The following is a 22009-nucleotide window of genomic DNA, read 5'->3' as shown; positions in this document are numbered from 1 at the left end:
GAGATTGTTCTCTTGTATCGCACACCCCTTAAGTGTGGAGTGGAGTTTGTGTCTGGAGATGCGATAAAATGGTTTGAGATAAACAGAGAGGGTCTGCTGCAAGTTTAAGTGCATTTTTATTGGATGTGTGACAGGCAGCACTGGATTACGTGTCGAGAAATATCTATAAACTAACTTTATAGTTTTGTTATTTCAGAAAAATGTATAAATATAATTTTGGAACAATATAAGAAAAATCCCATGCAGAGACATCCGTGAGTGTTTTTGAGTTCTGAAATTAAATACACGTTTTCCACAGAGCAATGAGTAGCAGTGAATAAAAATAATTTAATATGGAAAGGTAGTAAAATAATTGTTCACATCTGTTTTTATTTGTTTCCAAGAGTATATTATTGTGGCAGCTCTTGTTTGATGGTTCATGGACATTAGTGCTTTATAAATTCAGAGTTTGTTTGAAAAGATCATCCAGCAGCTCTGTGCAAAGAAGAGGCTATCAATTGGAGGAGAGCTTAACACCTCTTCATGCCAGATATGGGTAACAAAATGCCTATAGTTCAGCACCATGGCCTTTTAAATATCTCAATGAGGCCTCTGTGTCCCAGCTTTAGTTGGTTAGTATTCATCAGAGATGGTCACCTTGAATTTGTGGAGGAAGCAGGGGATTTAGAGGATAGAGGATCTTTTGCATGTATCTGCACAGACCGAAGACTTGGGCATATTTATTTTGTAGTTTTTTCATTCATGTGAAAAGAAAACCCATATAGGTAACTTTCTAAAGGGACTTTCTAAAGAGGAACAAATTGAAAGGTATAGTTCACCCATAATAATTTACTCACCCTTATTATGTTGTAAACCTGTATGAGTTTCTGTATTCTGTTGAACACAAAATATGATATTTTAATAAATAATTATAAGTTGATGGTGCTCATTGACTTCCATAGTATTTGTAGATCAATGGGTACCATCAACTGTGTCTGTGTGATGACAGAATTTTCATTTTTGGGTGATGATCCTTTTATATTGTTGGGCTGGGCAAAAAAAAACAAAAGATTTTTCGTTTAATCTTTTTTTTCGTGGTCGATTCGAAATCGATTCTCAAAGAGCAGAATCGATTTTTTTAATTTCATATTTATTTACGCAAACATTGAACTTAAGATTAACGTTAATCTAATTACTAGTCGTCTTCACTAGATGTCACCCTCTTTTTTGCCTTGCGCGATGTTAACAAGGAGCGAGAGGTGAGCCTGTCATTCATTCATCAGTGCTTAAAATGGCGGTTTCAGGTGCTTCATCGACGTTGGTGCCACCTTCACATAAAAAGTCAGAGGTATGGAAGCATTTTGGATTTCAATAGTGTTGTGGCTTTTAATTTCTTTTTATTAATTACCCACTTGTAAACTGCTGTTCACTGTTCTGTTTTATTGATATAGTATTTGTATTTAATCTATATTCATTGAGTTGAATCGAGTATAAAAACCGACCTGAGAACCGGAATCGTAAATCGAAATCGAATCGTTTTGATAGCGTGCGAATCGAATCGATCTGGAACATCTGAATCGATACCCAGCCCTAGAATCAATCAATTTAAAGAGTCTCTCTAGAGCAGATTATTTCTGATAACAAGCAAAATAAAATAACCAAGAAATTAACTTAATTCAAATCAGAGTTAAGCGTATCAACCATTACACTGAGCTAACGTTATTAATTTGTAAAATTAATGTATACAATGACAGCTACTAAGGGTGTCACGATTTCGATGTTAAATCAAAATCATTGGCAATTAAGGCACAACCTCGAACTTTCTTCAGCTAAATGCTTTGGTAGCTCTGATACGTCAGCTGTGAGAAGGTTGGTTGCTGGGATACTTGTCACGCCCCTCCTCCACTGTGATTGGATGACCGCATGAAAACTGACATTGACGAGTGGAGCTTTTTACCATGCTCACTGTCTCCCTTCGGTTTTTGGAAACCAAAAATTTTTTATTCTCCATAAGGTATTTCTTCCAGAGGTCTGTTTAGTAACTATGCATACTGATAAACAAGCACAGAACGAAAGTTAATTTTGAGCCAGGCACATAACTGTAGCAATTTGCGTGTATCCAATGAAACTCTCATCAAGTTAAAGGTCTGTCCTCTTGTATACTAATGAGTCTTGTAGCTTAATCTGGCTTTTGCGTACGTAACAATTTGCATTATTTGTGGTCATCCAAGCAGAAACTAGTTTTACACATCACTATGCGCTCTAATATAAAGCTTAACTGGTACCAACACTAGAGTTAAATCAAAGATAGGAATTTTTTGTTCAGTGTTGTTAAATGCGTTTATCTGCTGCAAAATAAAGCCAGCCGATTGCTGCACACCATGACCAGCATATGCATGTGAAGCGATGTACTACTAACATTTGACAAAACATTTAGCCATACATGCTTGTATGAATTAATAGTGGATGAAATAAATGAATTGGGCTTGATTTACTCTTTACACTTCATTTACTGTGTTGTAGGGTGTAAGTATTTCAGTAACTTTACAAAATAGGCCAATGATGCAATTTGGCAGGAAATGGCCTTGAACACATCTGAAAGCAATGGCTTGTATCAATAAACAATGATGTCAGAGCCTGGCTTGTCATCACTTTGTTGTTTTAATTAATTTGATATTTTCATGTTTCTTATCAAGCATAATATTGGCAGACCCACTCTTTGTGGGTCACTGATATGGTTTCATTAAAAGTTTCTAGTATTATTTAGGATACTTAAGGATTCATAATGTCGTATTTTAACACTGTATGTGTTCAGTAGTGAAGTTTATCTGTGCTTCCCTGGGGCAGAAACTGTGTTCATAACCTGCCTGTACTGGCATGTTTTATCTGTGTTTTCCTGTAAACTACTTCCTCTGGTATACTTGGTAACAGTTAGGTAGATCTCTCTTATAGAAGAGAGCTTATCTTTGCTTTCTGTTCCCTGCTGGCAAAGGGGATGAGACTGTACAGGGAAAGTATGCAGGGTAGTGAGCACATAATTTGAAACCAGAGAGGGGGGTTCGGAGCTCTATCGGGACTTGGCCCAGTTATCCCCCTGTTTTTCCCATCAATCTGGGCAGGAAGTTCCAAACAAGCTAGCTTAGCGAAGAAAAAGTCATCTGGTTTCCTGTAGGTCAGATATTTCCTCTAGCACAGCATGTCAGATGGCATGCACAGATTTTTTTTAAGGTAGTTCCAGCTACCCAGCTTAAAGGGATAGTTCACCAAAAACTGAAAATTATACTCTAAAAATTATGGGTTATTTTCAACCCAGCGATAAGTCAAAAAGGGATGAAGCCAACCTGTAAGGTTAAAAATTAACCCACTATGCATGATTGTTTTAACCCAAATGTTGGGTCGTTTTAACCCATTGTTGTGGCAAATATAAACAATTTTTCTTTCTACCCAATGGCTGGGTTTGTCCCTTTTTGACCCAGCGCTGGTTTGAAAATAACCCAGCACCTGAATTATTTTCTTCTGTAAACCACCGTTTATATAAAAAAAATCACCTTTATTGTATGAGATGGCTGTGTCTACAAAATGTATCATTTGTTGTAGGCCTACACACTAAAAAATGCTGGGTTATTTTCAATCCAGCGTTGGGTCAAAACTAGGGATGCACCACCGATAAGATTTTTTTGGCCCGATACCGATTTAAACAGACAACTTCTTGCTGTTACCGATGCCGATATTAAACACTTGTATACAATACTATACAGTTGGTCTATTAGCTAGTTTATTTCTGCATCAAATTATTTTTACTGAACATGGATTGGATCTAATTAACATTCAACTGACCAACATAATAAGAGAGGCACAAATTAAGCTAAAACAAATATAATAAGACAGCATGACAACCTTCAAAGGTGGTTTTTGCTATTCAGCATTTATTTTATTAACAACATCAACTCATTTTTTACATATAATGGATTTCTTTATGCAGTAAATTAATAAACAATCGTTGTCGGCCTTTCTCGTGATATTGCCGATATGCCAATGATTTCAAATTCATCAAAAAACGGCCGATAAATATCAGTGGCGATACATCGGTGCATCACTAGTCAAAAAGGTACAAACCCAGCTGTTGGGTTAAATTTGGGTTTCTATTTGACCCAACAATGGGCCAGTGCTCAAAATGAAGGAATGCCCGATGGCCCGGAGCCAGCGTGAGAGACGCTCAGGCCAGTAAGCAGTATTGTGTGCTTGGCCCTCAGTCACTACATACAGACAAACAGAAAATATATTTTATTTTTATGCAATGATACCATCGAGACACATTTTAGTTGTCGCAAACCTTATTGGTTGTCGTGGACACTGTTGCATGTGTTGCGTATTACATCAGCTGGTAGATCAAAGATACGTAAAGTTGATAAGTATGAGGCCAAAAGTTTTGCACAGTAAAGCATACAAGTCGGGAGCCTTTTTTGTTGGAACAAGCAACTACCATAAACAAAAGTAAGAAAAACCGACAGCACATGAAGCGTGCATGTTGTCTTAAAGGGTTGCCGAAAACTGTTTGTTCTGATATTCCTGGTGTATTTAACACTGGGGCCAGTGAAAATTTTGGTCGGGCAAGTGAAACCTGAACCACTGGGCCATTATTAAAAATTATTTGCATTGAGCCCTGAATGGTTTAAAACAACCCAGCATTTTGGTACACTCTAAAAACTGCTGGGTTAAAAAACAACCCAACCATAACCCAACTGCTGGGTCACTATTGGACAGAACACGCGCTGGGTTGGCTTGACCCAACTGCTGGGTTAGACCATTTAACCCAGTATTCTGGGTTGTTCATTTGACCCAACCATTTGGGTACAATTAACACTCTTGCTGGGTTAAATGTTACTCAAGTGCTGGGTTATTTAATTTGACCCAACCAGTGGGTACAATTAACACTCTTGCTGGGTTACATGTTACTCAAGTGCTGGGTTATTTAATTTGACCCAACCAGTGGGTACAATTAACACTCTTGCTGGGTTAAATGTTACTCAAGTGCTGGGTTATTTAATTTGACCCAACCAGTGGGTACAATTAACACTCTTGCTGGGTTAAATGTTACTCAAGTGCTGGGTTATTTAATTTGACACAACCAGTGGGTAAAATTAACACTCTTGCTGTCTCATTCCATTTGTTTTACTGGAAAGAACCTTTTTGTTTTCTAAAAAACATCCCAAAAATGTACATAACTTCACATAATGTAAATAAATTGTTACAGATTAAAAATATGTGAATAACTGAATTTTGACAAAAATGTCAGATTGAACCTTAAAATTCCAATGTGACAAATTGTTAGATATAAAATAAATGTAACAAATACCCCCTGTAAAACAAAACTGAGAGGCCCCTGTTAATGTGATTTAAATTGCATTTAATTTTTTTTTACATTTAATACAATGTTTTAATTACATTTTTGTATATTTGTATAATACAAAAGTTACAACCCCATTATGACATCAAACAATCCCCACGGACTTTATAACTCTTAATATTTAAACTATGATGATTAGCATTTCATTTACTTTACATTTTCATTCATCAAAATGTTATTAAAAACAAGAAGCCCTGAAACAAATTTTTTTTAAAGAGCAGCTATGGTCCGATTCACATTTTTACATTTCCTTTGGTGTGTAATTGTGTATTAATTCATGTTAACGATATGCAAAAGGTACAAACCCCAAAGTAAACGATAATGCGAGTGATCTCTTTTCTTGGACTACAACAAACACAGATTGTAGGCAACAGTTTACTTCCTGGGATTGGTGACGTAGACAAGACCGAAATTATCATAATTCCTCCCACTTGACCTCACAGCCTGTAAGTAAACTCCTGTTGGCATTGCATTGTGGGCGAATCTTTCAAACATAGCACTGAAATAGTTAATTATTAGTGATTAAATGTTGTCCTCAAAATGTTAACAGAGGAGGACTCATGTCCATCAATCTGATAAATGGCATCCTGGTGAAACTCCCAGGTGGGAAGACAATAGGTGTGTTCGAGATCATCCGGCGCTGCGCAGACCGATCGACGAGGTTTGCCGCTTGCAGTCGAGGGAGGAACTGAAGACGGAGCCGTCAAGCCGGACACCTGCTGCTTGCCGTAGTGACGTGTGCGCCGTGTTTCCTTGTTTATAATCGCAAATTAAGTGAATTAGATGCTGAATTTGATAAAAACAAACCTTTTGATAAAAAGTTGCAACCAGAAACATTTTATATTGAATATTTTAATTGCTGCTTAAACTGTATACCCGAAAATAATGGGAAACAAGCCTGTATTATTAAAATACCAATAGAGTTTGTTATTTTCATTTTTATTTTATTACACGACACAATATAACATATTTTAGGATATTAAAGGCAGAATAGGCAGGAATTATCTAAAAAAACCTTTTTAACAAATTTGTCTAAACTGACCCTATATATCAATACATAAGTAAAATGTAAGTACTCTGAAAAAGAGAGTACAAAAATCGAGTGTCCGTAGACCTCTCAGCACTGTTTTTAACACAGCTAACTTTTCCATTCACTCCACCCCCTCCCTTCTGGGTTTCTTCTTAAGCCACGCCCCCAAAACACATGAACGCGCGAATTACCTCAGACAAGCGGAGAGGAAGGAGCGCGGTGCATGTAATAACATCAAGTCACAATCACATGTAATAATACACCTAACTTTATCACTAGGAATATAAACAGATGGCTTTTATAAACGGATGGCTTTTAGTACTCACTCAGCCAGTGTTTTGCATGGAAGAGTTTCTGTGATGAAAGCATTGTTGAATCTGACAAGGACTACACTCCGCAGACAACACCGCTACCGCATCATCGACTCGAGGAAAAGCCACGCGATATTTACTCTCGTTTTATTGCTTCGTTTATTCCTTTTGTGCCTTCGCTGACTGGATATGCAGGTACTGTAAGATGTGAATGCAGTTTCTGTGAGTTGAATGCTATTTCTCTGCTGTACTATTGCTCTTTCTATTGCCTTGTGCACGTTCAAATCAATCGGGTGTGCGCATGTCTGGGCAGATCCCATAGCAACGGGTGGAGCCATGGTCGTGAGAGAGAGTGATATTTGAGCAAGCTAATCATATGTTTCGTCCCGGATGGAAATAATTAACTGTGTTTAACACAGTCGTGAGAGGTCTACAGACACTCGAGTTTTATACGCTCTTTTTCAGAGTACTTACATTTTAATTATGCATTTGTATATAAAGACAGTTTAGACAAACTTGTAAAAAAGTTTTTTAGATAATTCCTGCCTACCCTGCCTTTAAAGTGTTTTTTTTCCTGTTTTAAAACATGAATTTATAATGTTAATTAGTGAAACTAAAGGTTGGATTAAACTTGAAACGCACGTGATCGTTGTCATCAATAAAGCGACCAATCAAGTAAAGCTGTTACGTCATCACAACTCCGGGCAGCCGCTCTGGAGAAGCTGCACCGGCTGAGCCAGCTGGCTACTCTCGAAACGCTCTTGCGGTACTTAAAAACCATATGACACAGTCACGTGCCTGCAGCGCCAGCTGAAGTCGGACAAAAGTACTAACCAAAATGCACTGCTTCAAGTCACCTGCCGATCGGTCTGCGCAGCGCTGCATGAAGTCGAACACACCTATTGCTTTGTGTAGTTAACATCAAAGACAAAAAAAAACTTATCAACATCCTTCACCAAAGAGTTTGTCTCAGAGGCATTGCCTCCAACAATGGCAAAGGTCTGGCAGGTCCTTCTTGGCTCGTCCCCAAGTCACAAAACGTGCAACATCTCTGATTTTGCAGATATTCCACCATGTTGGTCCCCACCTGTTGAGTACACACCACAACTTAGTGATGATTTAAGTCAAGCATTTTTGTGAAAGTATCAAAAAATTCAAATAAAATAACTGCAAACATTCATTCAAACTTTTTTTATTAAAATAGTTCTAGTAATTAAGTAGTATATTCCACTGCTCATATTATGATATTATGGATTATTAATATAATCACAATACATGTAATATTATCTTAATATTACAGTGAAACTATAATTAGAAGACAATTAAAAGATTTTAGTTAAAACACCTCAAGCATAAAGATTGTGCATCCATTCTTTACAAAAGTAATCCATCCGGCTCCATGAGGATAAACAAAGGCCTTCTGAGGGTAATCCATGCGGTTTTGTGATAGAAATATCCATATTTAAAACTTTACAAACTAAGATAAATAGCTTCTGGTAACACCACGCCTCTGCATTCAGGAGAGAGTATTAGCGTAGTCTACGCACTTTTATTTGTGACGTAAGACAAATGCGGAGGCACAGAGCATCAGCAAAGACTGCAAAGTGCGTACACTCTCAAAGCTAGAACATTTTCTAAAAATAAAAAATAAAAATGTGATCATCCGATAAATAGATATATGCATCTTGGATGGCTTGAGGGTGAGTAAATCATGGATTTGTTATCATTTTAGGGGTGGCACGGTTCATGAAAAAAATCTGAACTGTTCGGTTCACTTGTCTCGGTTCGGAGCGTGTGTGCGCCGCACGGTTCAATGGTTCATGGCATGCGCAATGTATGTAGCCTCGTGCCCTGTATGTGACCTCAGAAAGCGTGTTTCCCTTTCGCGAATCGCGCGAAAGAAGAGGTGACTGGTGTGGAGAGTGAGTGCTGCATGTCATGTTACGTTTAGAAATGGCAAGTGGGAACTAAGGAAGTCTGCCCGGGGTTGGAGGATGCGCCAGCATCGTATAAGTTTGGTGTGTGGAAACAGTTTTTATTTCATGTTACCTATGATGACAGCGGAAATAAAACAATAGATAGAACTGCAGTCTATGGGCTGAATGTGTTCGAACAGCCACAGGAGACCACCTTCTCTCCGACCATTTATCTGATCTGAGGTACTGAACACAATGTTTTACCTCTTTTCTGACTTCTGCCGCGCTATTTTTAGTCTTTCATTGATAAAACAAAAGCGGCTGATTTCCGCGTTTCATTTTGCTAGCTTTTGAAAGTTGCGCGATCTTATTTCATAAATTGCCCCTCAAAGTAATCAGGACAGAATTGGTCAAAAGTGGACAAAAGAGACGGATTTAAATATTACAGGTGTAAAACTTATGTTTCTCTCTCGTCCACATATACTCTGCGGTATTTAAGCAGCCTCTCGGTGATAAATCTTAGAGCTACACTGAAGTAGGCATTTTGATAAATGCAAGTTATCTTTGTGTGCTAAAAAGGCACATAAGTTCATGTAGATGGCAATACACATTCTATTTTTTTGCCAAATAAATGTAAAGCATGTTGAAATCATCAATGTCTTCCCTCTTGCTGTATAAAAATCTCACCTGGCTTTCCTCAGAGATGGTCCCAATAATGTGCTAAGTCAAATTCAGTTTGTGCATGATTACATGATATAACTTTTTTAATACTGCATTCTAAATTATGGATAATTAATACATTAATAAGATAATACATTTCTGGAGTGTTAAAGGGATACTTCACCGATTTAGCATTCAGCTTTGTATCTGTAGAAACCCGGCAGTATTACTGAATGACCATGTTTCCCTCCCTCATTTCCCCCTGAGAGGAGAGATATCTGCATTTTGGTTCTGCAAAAAAGTCCTCCGATGGTGTAATATGACGATTTTTGCATCATCGGAGGACTTTTTTGCAGAACCAAAATGCAGATATCTCTCCTCTCAGGGGGAAATGATGGAGGGAAACATGGTCATTCAGTACTACTGCCGGGTTTCTACAGATACAAAGCTGAATGCTAAATCGGTGAAGTATCCCTTTAAAAAATTAAAAGAAAAAAAAAAACAACAAGAACCGTACAGAACCGAGAACCGTGACCATAAAACCGTGATACGAACCGAACCGAGGGTTTTGTGAACCGTGCCACCCCTACAGGCTATTATGCGAAACATATCAATAACTACAAACATCCACGGACTGTAACGATAAATCGTGCAAATGCGTGATTTCTCAATGAATGAATTTGAATGAATTACGGTAAAATGCCGCCACATCCAAAGCCAGAGGGCGCTCTCATGCAGAAACTCCAATTGTGCCACAGAAGAAGTAGCATTACAAACCCTATTCCAGGAAATGTCTAAAGAATATCACCGTTCTTCAGATTGTTTCAGGTATTTTCATGATAATAAAGAATATTTTGAATAATTTTGTAATGCACGTTATAAACGACTCCGACTCAAAATGATTTTAGATTGATGAGGACTTCCTACTGACCAAAACCCCATAGTACACGCACAAGCTGCACATGAAACACAGAATCGCAGCCTTGCGATTCAGAATCGATTTTAGACAGGTCTTTTTAAAAGGACACGTGATTTATTGTTACAGCCCTAACATCCACCCTTTTCAAAGTAGAAACACTAAAGCAAAAACTTACAGGTTGCATGTCAATAAAGGACCTCTGGGCCTCCACAGTGGTAGGTCTGAAGACTTCTCCTCCTCCCCTGTAAATGGATGGAGCTAGCAGAGTTGGCATCTTCAGTGCTGTTTCCCCTTTAGCAGCTAAATAATTTTGAGCAAATACAGTGTTTCAATAACATTTAAATGGTTTGCTGTAAATAACAAAGAAAAGAGAAACAATAAAGGTGCATTCACACGGGGCGAAAGGGTCAAAGCTTGACGGGAAGGCTTGTCTGAAGCGTGGCCAACATAAAAATATGCACATAGTTTGTTATTCAGTCGCTGGGTGCGCTGCATTATATAAATACAGTAATACTGCCAATCACTGTGTATAATGATGATGATTAGACGCCTAACGTTACTCAGTTCGTGGAAGTTAATGCCTGTTAACATATAGAATTAATATGTCACGTTTAATTACTATTTTTACTGGTTTTAATGTCTTACATAAGAAACAGGACATATACTGTACTTTAATGCAACTAAGGAATAAATAATGTCATTCTTATATACATATATGACAGTTCAGAGACTAGTAGCAAAAGCACAAACATTAACCTGGCTTTGAGAGCAAATGTGATGGAATGACGTCACAGATATGCAAATTAGTATGTCAAGAATCGATTCTGAATCGAAACAGGATCCTAAGAATCAATTTTGAATCGATTCATGAGGGTCCAATCGATTCCTACCCCTAGTTTTTTGAGAAAACTGTTTTGCCCTCTGTACGCAACAAGTCACTTACACATAAAACTTAAAACTGGTTTATTTTACAAAAAGAAACAGATTATGCGTGATTAATTCGTATTTGCCGCTCATGAAACTGTGTTTGATTGCACGGCACTGTTTGCAGACCTGCAATGCTTTTGGCAGTATTTCAGCGCAAAAACCGTGCCAAAAGTGTAAGCGTAAATATTAAGTTCCAGTTTTACCTGTATATCCTTCAGGCAAGGAAATTCATACACCAATGCCTTGTCACATGCCTTCTTAGTGTCTGATGATGGCCTGTTATGTAGACAACAGCAGTTGATGAAGAACTTATGCAATGTGGTAAGCAATATGGTAAGCTATTGCAGAAGCCTGTGTGATCTTACTTAGAATTTACTTAAAAATAATGTTGGTATTTTCATGTTCAAACACTAATGTTGCGTACACACCACACTTGAAGCATTGTGCTCCTAGCTCTTTACTCACGATTACTTACAAGATTTAACTTTGTGTCCTGCGCATTTTCCACTTGAGTTGAATATATTGTGGCAGATAAGTTTGAAACAAATAGCACTTGTTTGCGGCAATCACACCGCCCTATTCGCGTCATTTGCATCACCCAGCGCAAGTTTGTGTCTTGCATTGACTTTGTATGTAATTTACTTGCGCAAATCTTTGAATTTGCGTTTGGTGTGTACGCCCCTATAAGACTCGCTATAAAAAAAGAGAATGGTCATTTATGTTTTCTAAGCATTTGCTTGCTACTATATGTTTGCAGGCTTATTTAAATGTAGCTTACTCAGGTTTCACCATTGGTTTCCAGCAGATGGGATGCAAGGAGTCTCACAAGTAGCCTCCTCTGCTTGTTGGTAATTGCTTGCACTTTAACGGTTTAATACGGATTTCCTCTCAGGGGTGCTTTCCAAAATCTGACCAACTGCCTATAAAAACAGAACAGTCATCAATGTCTTTTTAGGTCCATTAGAACTGAAATTTTATTCAGTTAATATCCAATACAAATAAAGTCGATACTTACAAAGGCTGAAAAATGTTCCACTGTCATGGTGATATGATCTGTTGGGGTCAATTCAGTGGATTCTACTGAACTCTGTTGGTGGATTGAACAAAAATCAAGAAAGAATATTTAAAGCGACACTCCACTTTTTTTGAAAATATGCTAATTTCCCAGCTCCCCTGGAGTTAAACATTTGATTCTTAATGCCCTGGAATTCAGCAGCCGGTCTCCGGCGCTACCACTTTTAGCATAGCTTAGCATAATCCATTGAATAGGATAGGAACTATACCCTCATACTGGCGTAATAATCAAGGACTTTGTTGCCGCAACGTGGCTGCAGTAGGCGCAACGATACTACACAGCAGCCGAAAACAGTCCCTATAGTATCTTTCAATAGCAGGGGACTATTTTCGGGCACTGCGCTACATCACTGCAAACATGCAGCCATGTTACGGCAGCAAATTCTTTGAATATTACTCCAGAATGAGAGTATAGTTCCTAGCCATCTGCCTAGAAAATAGCAACTTTAAATTTTCCGTCAGTCTTAGTACACGATGTAACTAGAGAAGAGTCAAGTATTTAAATAGGAAAAATATTGAAACTCTGCTTATTTTTATTTTTGAGCGCGATGCTAAATGGTTTAATCAGATTCAATGAATTGTGCCAAGCCACGCCAAAAGTGGTAGCGCCAGACTCGGAGATCGGCTGAATCGATTTCAAAACGGTAAGAATCAAATGTTTAAAGCATCATGAAACACTAACCAACACTTTTTTAGATGTTTAAAGAGTTAATTGTGTTGCACATCATAGAAGACAATGTTAGTATCTGTTAATTTTGAACATTAGGTCAAAACTAGTTAATTTTTAGCTTTTTTTGTGATATTTTTGTCTTCTGGGTTTAAACTCCATATTGCATAAACGTCACAGGCTGTAGTAGTGGGCTCAGGATCACACATGGATACGGTTCTGTATAGTAAAGTAAATGTGACTGCGCCATTACGCACACTCTGTAAATACGTTGGATGATTTTCCCAGCAATGCTGTCAGGGCTAGACTCACCATCAACTGAATTTGCTCAGGAAAGCTTCGGGAGGCAGGTTGACTTTGATATGTCCTGAGGACTTTTCCTTATCTTCAAACACGCTCTTATTTCAACTATAACAGTTTTACTTGACCTTTGTTTAAATAAAATATTATATTCAGTTTAATTATTTTTGTAATAGGCCTACTGCTATTCCTAGTTAATCTTAATATTTGTTACACTATATCAGTTGCCCTGCCCACTCATCACCTTTCTTCTCACAGCGTCCACGCCCATTTAGGTTGAATTTTTGGTTGAAGTGGAGTGTCCCTTTAAAATCACAAACTTCAGCGTGCAGTCCATAGATATAAAGGCTAGATGGCTCGTCCGCGCTGCTGGCCAATTGAGTGCAACGTCCGCATTTTGGCGGCCATCTTAGGACAGGGCGCTCGCTCACTCGTAGCATTGAGTTTTAATGATGCAGGTACTTTTAAATGACCATAACTTGCTTAATTTTTTACCGATTTTCAAACGGTTTGGTTTGTTATTAACGTCAAAGATGTACCTATGACACTGCATACCTATAGGGAATGTGGAGTTGACGTCACGCTGTGTTGGATTATGTGTAATCCGCCATCTTTGCAGGCACGCGTCCTATCCCGCTGTATTTGAGTTAATGTATTGGAGGTTGTTTTTGTATTTTCTGTCGAGATTTTAATAAACTTCGATATGTTTGGTCAGTACTGCTCGATCAAGCAAGTCACGCGATCGTTCAGGGAGGAAACTGAACAACGGAATACGTTTTTCCAGCTTTTATTCGTGGAAAAAAACAAAGGAAGCCGGTGCAGGAGCTGACGAAAAGACGCCGGATCGCGTGGTTTGCATGCTGTAATCAGGAGAAAAACGTTTACTTTTCAAAAAAAAATCCCTGCATCAGCGAGAGTGTGTTCGCTGCATTTTCAGTCATTCAGTAATTTGTGATTAATAAAAGCAGAACCACTTAAATTGTCTTGTTTTTATGCTAACACTGTCAAACTAACTTGCAAATGTAAGTTATTGATTGATTGATTCATTCATTTCTGATCACCCTAAACACATGAGTAATAAAAATAAATATTTAGACAATTTTGACGATTGTAACACATATTTTTTATTAAATGCAACTGCTCAAACACTGCTTGTGACTCTTTAAATAACAACGTTAGCTAAATATTTAGCATTTTGTTTGTTTTAATAACTTGGCCAAAACAGAAGTGCCATCTTATGAACATGTGTTGATACATAGCACAGAATACAACGGAGAAATTATTTTATAGAATCATTAAGATACGTAGGTATTAACACATTGTCAGTAAATAGCTGGTTTGCCAACCATAAGACTCCAAAAGAAGAAGTGTCACTTTACTATAAGCTTGAAGGGATTTATAGCTCTTAAACTCCTGCAAAGTGTAAATAAAGTCCTGCAAAAACAAGGTAATTGACCAGATATGTAAGCGGAGGTCCGTAATCCAGTCTTGGGCTGCTAAATCATATGGATCTATGTTGTTTATTTGTCCAAATAAAGTTTTTTGGCAGTAGCATTTAGTTTCTCCCGATAGGGTCCCTTCTCTTGTTCTTTCACCTTCTCGATATCTTCCGTTTTTCTTCAAATTTACCTAGTTTTAGCTTAACATGCCCAGAATTAAATGGCATAGCGGTCGTCGGTGCCTCTAAACATGGCGCCCACGTCCCATAATGCAACACTGCGGTGACGTACATTAACATTCCCTATTACTAAAAATAAAAAATAAATTCATGAAACATGTTAAAGCATCCAGAATTATAGCCACGTTAATAACGTTTGTAAAAACCCAAACCGTTTGAAAATCGGTAGAAAATTGAGCAAGTTATGGTCATTTAAAAGTACCTGCACCATTAAACTCAATGCTACGAGTGAGCGAGCGCCCTGTCCTAAGATGGCCGCCAGGTGATGCCGTTAGGGACTCCGCCTTGAGCCATCTAGCCTTTATACATATCTATGGTGCAGTCGGTGTAACTCTACTTTGTGGTTTGATTGTCGGCCAAAATGGCGAATTGCAACGGGGGCAAATAATATCAGTGTTATGATTGGTCAGGCACCTGTCAATCAAACTCCCCTAATACTTTCCACACACAACTCACTATTATTGAGTCTAGTTTCCCGCCCGATTTAAAATAAGTAGCTATACTTGTGGATTTAATACGAAACGTGTTTTCGCCTTGTAACTAAATACAAAACAAAACTATGGTGAACATGAACGTCAGTGTATATTTCTGACTGTTAATTTACCTCAGGATTTAACGTGTGACGGCAAGGGGTAATTTACAGCGCTCCGTCTAGATTTAATATGAAACACGAATCCCCCTTTCGAATTTTAAATTATTCATAGATGAATACGATTTTAGTGATTCATTTACAACGTATAACTTACTGAATATTTCAAAAGAATGCAGATATAGCTCGACTACGACTTAACGATGAGGCATGTTTCTCATAACAACTGTTGGCACAGAATAAAAAACATTAACCCCACTCCCCCACATCAAAGCATGTATTCTGAACAATGAAATATGCTTTGTCCTACGACAACTTCTTACAAAAATAAGTAAAAATTCACATTAACTCACCATGAAATACCGCCTGGTCCGAGTAGCGTGATCCAGTCAGAAGCGAAGAATCCAGAAAGTGCGGCAATTAATAAACCAATTGCTGGGTCAAAATAACCCAACCAGGTGTTTGTTTTTCAAAATGATCCTGGCTTTGACAGAAACAGAAGACACTGTCATTAAACGTGCCCCCATCGCTCTCTGACAACTATAAGATGTGCCAACATACTTTCCGCACACAACTGTAGTGAATATTATGTTTACCTCCGGACCGGAATTACAAGTGTGCTAACGGGATGGTTTCGTTTCAGCAACAACATACATAGGCCGTTTCTCAATCCGAAGGTTGCAGCCTGCGGAGGTCGCATATGCAGGCTGTATACGTCATCAAGCCTTGTTTATTTAAGTTAACTGAGCATTACGTTCGCAAGTCATAAGCATATTACAACAGTTTACAGTTAATAATAGTCAACTTTATAATAAGACAGTCATAATGACGTATGCAGCTTACAAATACGACTCCAAACACTAACAAATGCGGCCTCCGAAGGCTGCAGGCAGAAACGGCCATAAACAGGCTTTTGTGATCCGAACTACTTTAAAACTTCCGGTAGACTTCGCATATAATTATTGACAAAATAGTCAACTGAGAGTAGATTATGTCTGATAACAAGCAATTTATATAAAAAATAAATTACCTTAGTTCACACCACATAGCTAAGCGCACTACGCTGAAATTGTGTTACTGTGACAACGCGCTTCCGAAACCACTTACGATCCTCGTTCTGGATTAAATATGAAACGCACTTTATCAAACATAGCCTACATACAATAACGTTACCCCCACATCTGTGGAAAAGCGAATGAAAATAACAATGAGCTTGCCCCTACCACAACTACAACATTTATAATATAAAAATTGACATGAACTTACCATAAAATACTGCCCGCTTTGAGTGGGGTGCACCTCGCTTCAGAGGAAATGAAGTCCTCCAGAAAGTTCGACAAAAAATGGCAGAACTTGCATCCTTACAGTAACGTAACTTAATTCGGACTTGGCAAGGAACAAATAATAGATTTATGAGACCCGAAATGAAATAAATCCGCCGTTCTAAACACTACAGAGACATTACAGCCAGCGGTGATTTCCAGAATGACGTGCCGAGGTGAGGCTGTGTTGGGCGGGTACATCAGCGCAGAGCGCCCAGTGATTGCCTGAATCTCGAAGCTTCGACATCGTTGGAGCACATTTTTAAATATACGCTATCTTCAAAAACCGATCGAAGTTTTGAACTTTACACACATACATTGTCGCCTAAAAAACTCTTAAAACTACATTTGGTAATATTAAAATGATAATATTTTGAACATTGTGAAGGCTGCCTTGAGAAACGGCCAGCCAATGAAAGGAAAATAAACCATTTGCTGGGTCAAATTTACCCAACCATGTGTTCATTTGTAAATTACCCACTACATTTCATTTGACCCAGCATGAGCAACCCAACAGTGTGTTTAAAGTACTCCAAACAACCCAGAATTTTGACCCAGCATAAACAACCCAACAATGTGTTTACAGAAACAACCCAGCATTTTGGTATGGAACAACCGGGCATAGGTTAAATTGCATCCCAATGGGTTGGGTTTGTCCCTTTTTGACCCATCTGGTTTTATCGGACGCAAGTGCGGTCATGCGATTGCGTGTCTGGTCAGAACTTTACTTTCAGTTTCTGTTTGTTTATAGGTCTGACTAATTGCTAAACTGAACTCTTAAAAAAATACCTCGTCGAAAATAACAAATGTTTTGGTTTCCTGGGTAATCTACGTGTTGTTTATTTTGCTTGTTATATAAATAACTTTATAAGGACTTTGTTGTTATTTATTCTTAGCGGAGTTTACCAGAAGTTAAGTAATGACCACGGAAGCCGCTTGTTTTTGTTGTTACCGTTGAAACTGTCTATAGAGTGTAAAATAAAACAATATCATGACTTGAGGAGTAAATATTTCTATATCTATATGCAAAATTAAGCTATGTGTCAAATTACATTGCATTCAGCATTAAACACTACTTATCATAATAATAATAAAGATGTGGCCTATGTACTCTGCTCCCCATTACTCTTAAATTCTAAGGCATTTCTGAAAGATTTATCAGTGAAGTATGCAGTATGAACTCTGCCTGATCCCGGCTTACTTCCAGTGAGCCTCACCTGCTATGCTTTGCTGTGCTGTCTCTGTTATCCTTGCTCGAGCTCCTGCAGGGCTCAAAATTAACTTTTTTATTTGGGAGCACTGGTGCTCCCAACTTTAAAGAGTTAGGAGCACCAGCAAAAATGTAGGCGCATACATCCAAAAATTAAAAAGCACCACAACTACAATGTAAATGTTAATAGATTTATTTTATTAAAAATAAAACACCACCGCCGGGCTTTACACATCCTATGGCCAGCATTTAAAAGTTGGTCTTCTATTTTATTTTTTGCTGCATAAATTCCTAAATGAATACCCAAATGCTGTTGAAATAGTATAGCAGCAATAATAATTTAACAATTACAGGTAACATGATTAAGATTACATAGAAAATCTAGCAAACAAGTAAAACACTGATTAATTGTGACATTACAAAAAAGTGACCCTAATATAGAAGGCTAATTTATATTGGTATTGATAACTGCATTACCAGGATGCTTTTACTACTAAATAGGCAATGTTTTAAAAAATACAACAAAAACATACCATCAGCATTGTCGTATTCCACGTCAACATGGACCACAAGGATGTTTGTCGAATGTCCATTCACCAGCGCATGCGCACATACACCATCAAACACACTTTGACAGACAGTTCGGTGTCTCCATCAATAATAAACACATTTGTCATGACACGTCTTATGTTTTTGGCACTTTCGCCATGTTTAAGCAAGGTACGTCTGGCGCTTAAAATGTTTTGATTCCGCCATTAACGCCGTTTTACAGGATTTACAGTAAACACAGTAAGTTACATTTTCATAGCAGAGACACTCGAAATCTTTAAGCCACTCTCTCTAAAAGGTTTAACGTCAACTCGTATTTTCCGGTGGTGGAGTTACATTTGAATCCGGATCGTCGTAAAAATACAGTAATAAACTTAGCTGTAATAGGCTCGCTCTCGTCATGCTTGCGACGCGTTCGTCTTTTCACATTTCCGCGCTTCACTGCAACAAGGAATGACTGACGCTCATATTAGCCAATCTGCGGTCTTCATTAAACGCAAGAACTTAATGGTGAAATTTGATTGGTTATGTATCGTTGGAGAGAACACTGAACCTGGGGCAGCGCCAGCACGCAGGATCACAATCAACTCGCGTCACAACAAAATGGGCAGTCGCACAAATGCTCCCAAATATATTTTAAGGTCGCACAGATTAAATTTCGGTCGCATATGCGACCAAAATGGTCGCAATTTCGAGCCCTGTCCTGACGTGTGGCATGATTACCCACAGCGGTCCTGCTATCAGAGAGATTGAGGCTGAATGGGTCAGCATGCCACTTCACTCAAGCGGCGGGCATTGCCCTCTCTCATGTGTGAAATCAGCGCCCTTCTGCTGATCTGGCCCGGCTTTCATTGAATCCTCTGAAAATGAATGAATCGGTGTTGTGTGAGAATTTAAATCAGTATGGATCTCTCCATCGATCACTATGCATGTCGCTGAGAGCTAAATCGAGCGACACGGCTCAAGATCGTCCATCGCTTTCAGTGGCACGGCAGCTCCACGGGCCATTCTCAAAGGGGCTTGGTGATGTACTGTATGTGGACTATAATGTAGCCTGCGTTTAGGGAATTTTAATAAATTCCTTCAGCCGATGGAATAATGAATATTGCAAAAGGTGGTTGCTATACTTGAGCAGCCTGTTTATTTAAGTAAAATCTGCCATCATTGTAGTAAGTCCAGCCTTTGTTTAACCCTGTTTAACTGGCATTTTCTGTAACGGAGATAATATTGTGCATGTATTCTCCCACTACTATATATGTTGCACTTTTGAGTTTGGACACGTTCTGCTGTGGCTGCTTTTATTTGCGTATTACTTTTCCATACTTTTTATAAAGTGGTATACACTAGGGCTGAAACGATTCATCGAGTTACTCGATTTACTCGATTCAAAAAATTCCTCGAGGCAAAAATTCTGCCTCGAAGCCTCGTTAAATTCCTATGACGCGCACTACACGCGCCAAGATCTGATTCACACGGACCGTTGTTCAATGTTCAGGAAGCACATCATAGCGCGTGGTTCATTTTGAATTTAGTTGGCGCGATGGCGGAGCGAATATGTCCATAAACGGCAGAGAGAGACTGTCTAAAGTTTGGGATCATTACATTCAGCATCTGAACTGAAAACATACACTGCTGTTTCACCAAGCGTCGAGGAAACAAGGTAATAGCTTCCGCTGATTTTAATCCCATACTGTATTTGTAGCGATGTCGTTATGCGGTTTGACTAGATATGATGTTTAGCTTTGATGTTTTTAAGGAGTAAACGTATTCACGTTCAATTGCAGGACAGTATAGATTAAAAAAGAACCCCTTCACACACACACGCATGCACTACAGGTGTGTGTACCAAAAAACGCTGGTTACGAATGTAACCGTGGTTCTATGAATAGTGGAAGACCGCCAGAGGCATAAACAGAGTGGAAATATCATGCGCTCGCGCATTGGTTACGAGAACTTATTGATTGGTTGTCATCCTATGACCTCATGACCCATATAAAAACCTATCACAACGTCATGAACTTTCTCAATGGTCATTCTCGCTAGACCGAGTGACCAAAGACTCTGGCGGTCTTCCACTATTCATAGAACCACGGTTACATTCGTAACCAGCGTTCTATTTCATAGCTCCAGACCGCCAGAGGCATAAACAGAGTGGAAGACTGATACCACCAAGTCACGAGGAATGTAATAAAGACATTAGACAGAATAAACTCAACATCTTTATTAACAAATATACAAACAAAAAATCACATCACACTGAACCAGTCAGTATGGCAGAAGAGACAGGCGGTAGTGAAACCACATTTAGTCTGTAAAACCTTGAAAAAGTGCACGGCGACGACCAAGTTGCCGCGGAACAAATGTCAGCAATAGAGATCCCCTTCAACGCAGCCCAAGAAGTTGCAACACCGCGCGTCGAATGACATCTCACAGAATTTGGAGCAGACCTGCCCATCGCACTGTAAGCGCCACTAATGGCCTCTGTGACCCAGTGTGCCAATCTTTGTCTCGACAGGGCCGCCCCCTTCCGACACGCACCAAAACGAACAAACAACTGATCCGTTGTGCGCCACGGAGCGGTCACTTCAACATAGCGCCGCAAAGAACGTACCGGGCATAGCATCCGTCGAGAAGCGTCCGTAGGTTGAAACGCTGATAGAGACAATGGTTGGTTGATGAACTGAGGAGTCAACACTTTAGGCAGGAAGACAGGATTAGGCCAAAGTGTGACTAGGTTAAAGTCAGGGCCCCATCTCAAACAATGAGCACTCACAGAAAGGGCATGTAGTTCACTGACCCTTTTTGCAGAAGTTATGGCCAACAAGAAAGCGGTCTTAACCGAAAGCCACTTAAGCTCGGCATGCTCCAAAGGTTCAAACGGCGGTAAGCATAGGCCATCCAAAACGATATTTAAATCCCAAGGGGCAAAGTCTAGCCGCGCACGGGGATGTAGACGCCGTGCGCCTTTGAGAAAAGCCACCACTAAAGCGTGCGCGCCCAAGGAAACACCATCCACTGGAGTCCGATAAGCTGAAAGTGCAGCAACATAAACTCTCAGCGTAGCTGGGGAACGCCCATCGTCTAAGAGCGTTTGTAGGAACTCAAGAATGGCAGAGATAGAACAGCCATAGGGGTCCAGCTCTCTTTCTGTACACCAAGTGACAAACAGCTTCCATCTGTTGTCGTACATCGTCCTAGTGGATAACGCACGAGCATTCAGGACAGTGTGTTTGACCCTGTCTGAACAGGCCAAGACTTCCCGACTCCTCCCAGCGGCCAAACCCAGAGTTTCAGCCTCTCCGGGCAGGGGTGCCACAAGGAGCCCTCCATCTGGGACAGCAAGTCCCTCCTCAGGGGCAGCGGTCTGGTCGGTCCCGTCGTGAGAGCCAGAAGCAGATGAAACCATGGCATGCTCGGCCATTTGGGAGCAATCAGAAGTACCTTGTGTCTTTTCTCCCGGACCCGACTGAG

At 39.3% G+C, this 22009-nt stretch overlaps 1 protein-coding gene and 1 long non-coding RNA gene across 6 annotated transcripts in view; one reads left to right on the top strand and one right to left on the bottom strand.

The window, feature by feature from the left end:
- ralba (v-ral simian leukemia viral oncogene homolog Ba (ras related)) overlaps nucleotides 1-22009 on the top strand; it is a 33758-nt gene that overhangs the window by 3592 nt on the left and 8157 nt on the right. The window lies entirely within an intron of this gene.
- LOC129446194 (uncharacterized) lies at nucleotides 7496-17128 on the bottom strand. Of its 5 annotated transcripts, none has more exons than XR_012358382.1 (7): nucleotides 16724-17128; nucleotides 15811-15941; nucleotides 12165-12236; nucleotides 11928-12069; nucleotides 11353-11425; nucleotides 10398-10522; nucleotides 7496-7814 (listed from the first exon to the last, which is right to left on the bottom strand). It is a non-coding gene; the product is annotated as an uncharacterized lncRNA (long non-coding RNA). The 5 variants fall into 5 exon arrangements; XR_012358381.1 differs by lacking the exon at nucleotides 16724-17128 and adding an exon at nucleotides 16054-16372; XR_012358383.1 differs by lacking the exon at nucleotides 16724-17128 and adding an exon at nucleotides 16019-16037.

This window comes from Misgurnus anguillicaudatus, chromosome 17, assembly GCF_027580225.2.
Source record: "Misgurnus anguillicaudatus chromosome 17, ASM2758022v2, whole genome shotgun sequence".
NCBI classification, from domain to species: domain Eukaryota; kingdom Metazoa; phylum Chordata; class Actinopteri; order Cypriniformes; family Cobitidae; genus Misgurnus; species Misgurnus anguillicaudatus.
This window is presented reverse-complemented; position numbering and strand designations above follow the sequence as displayed.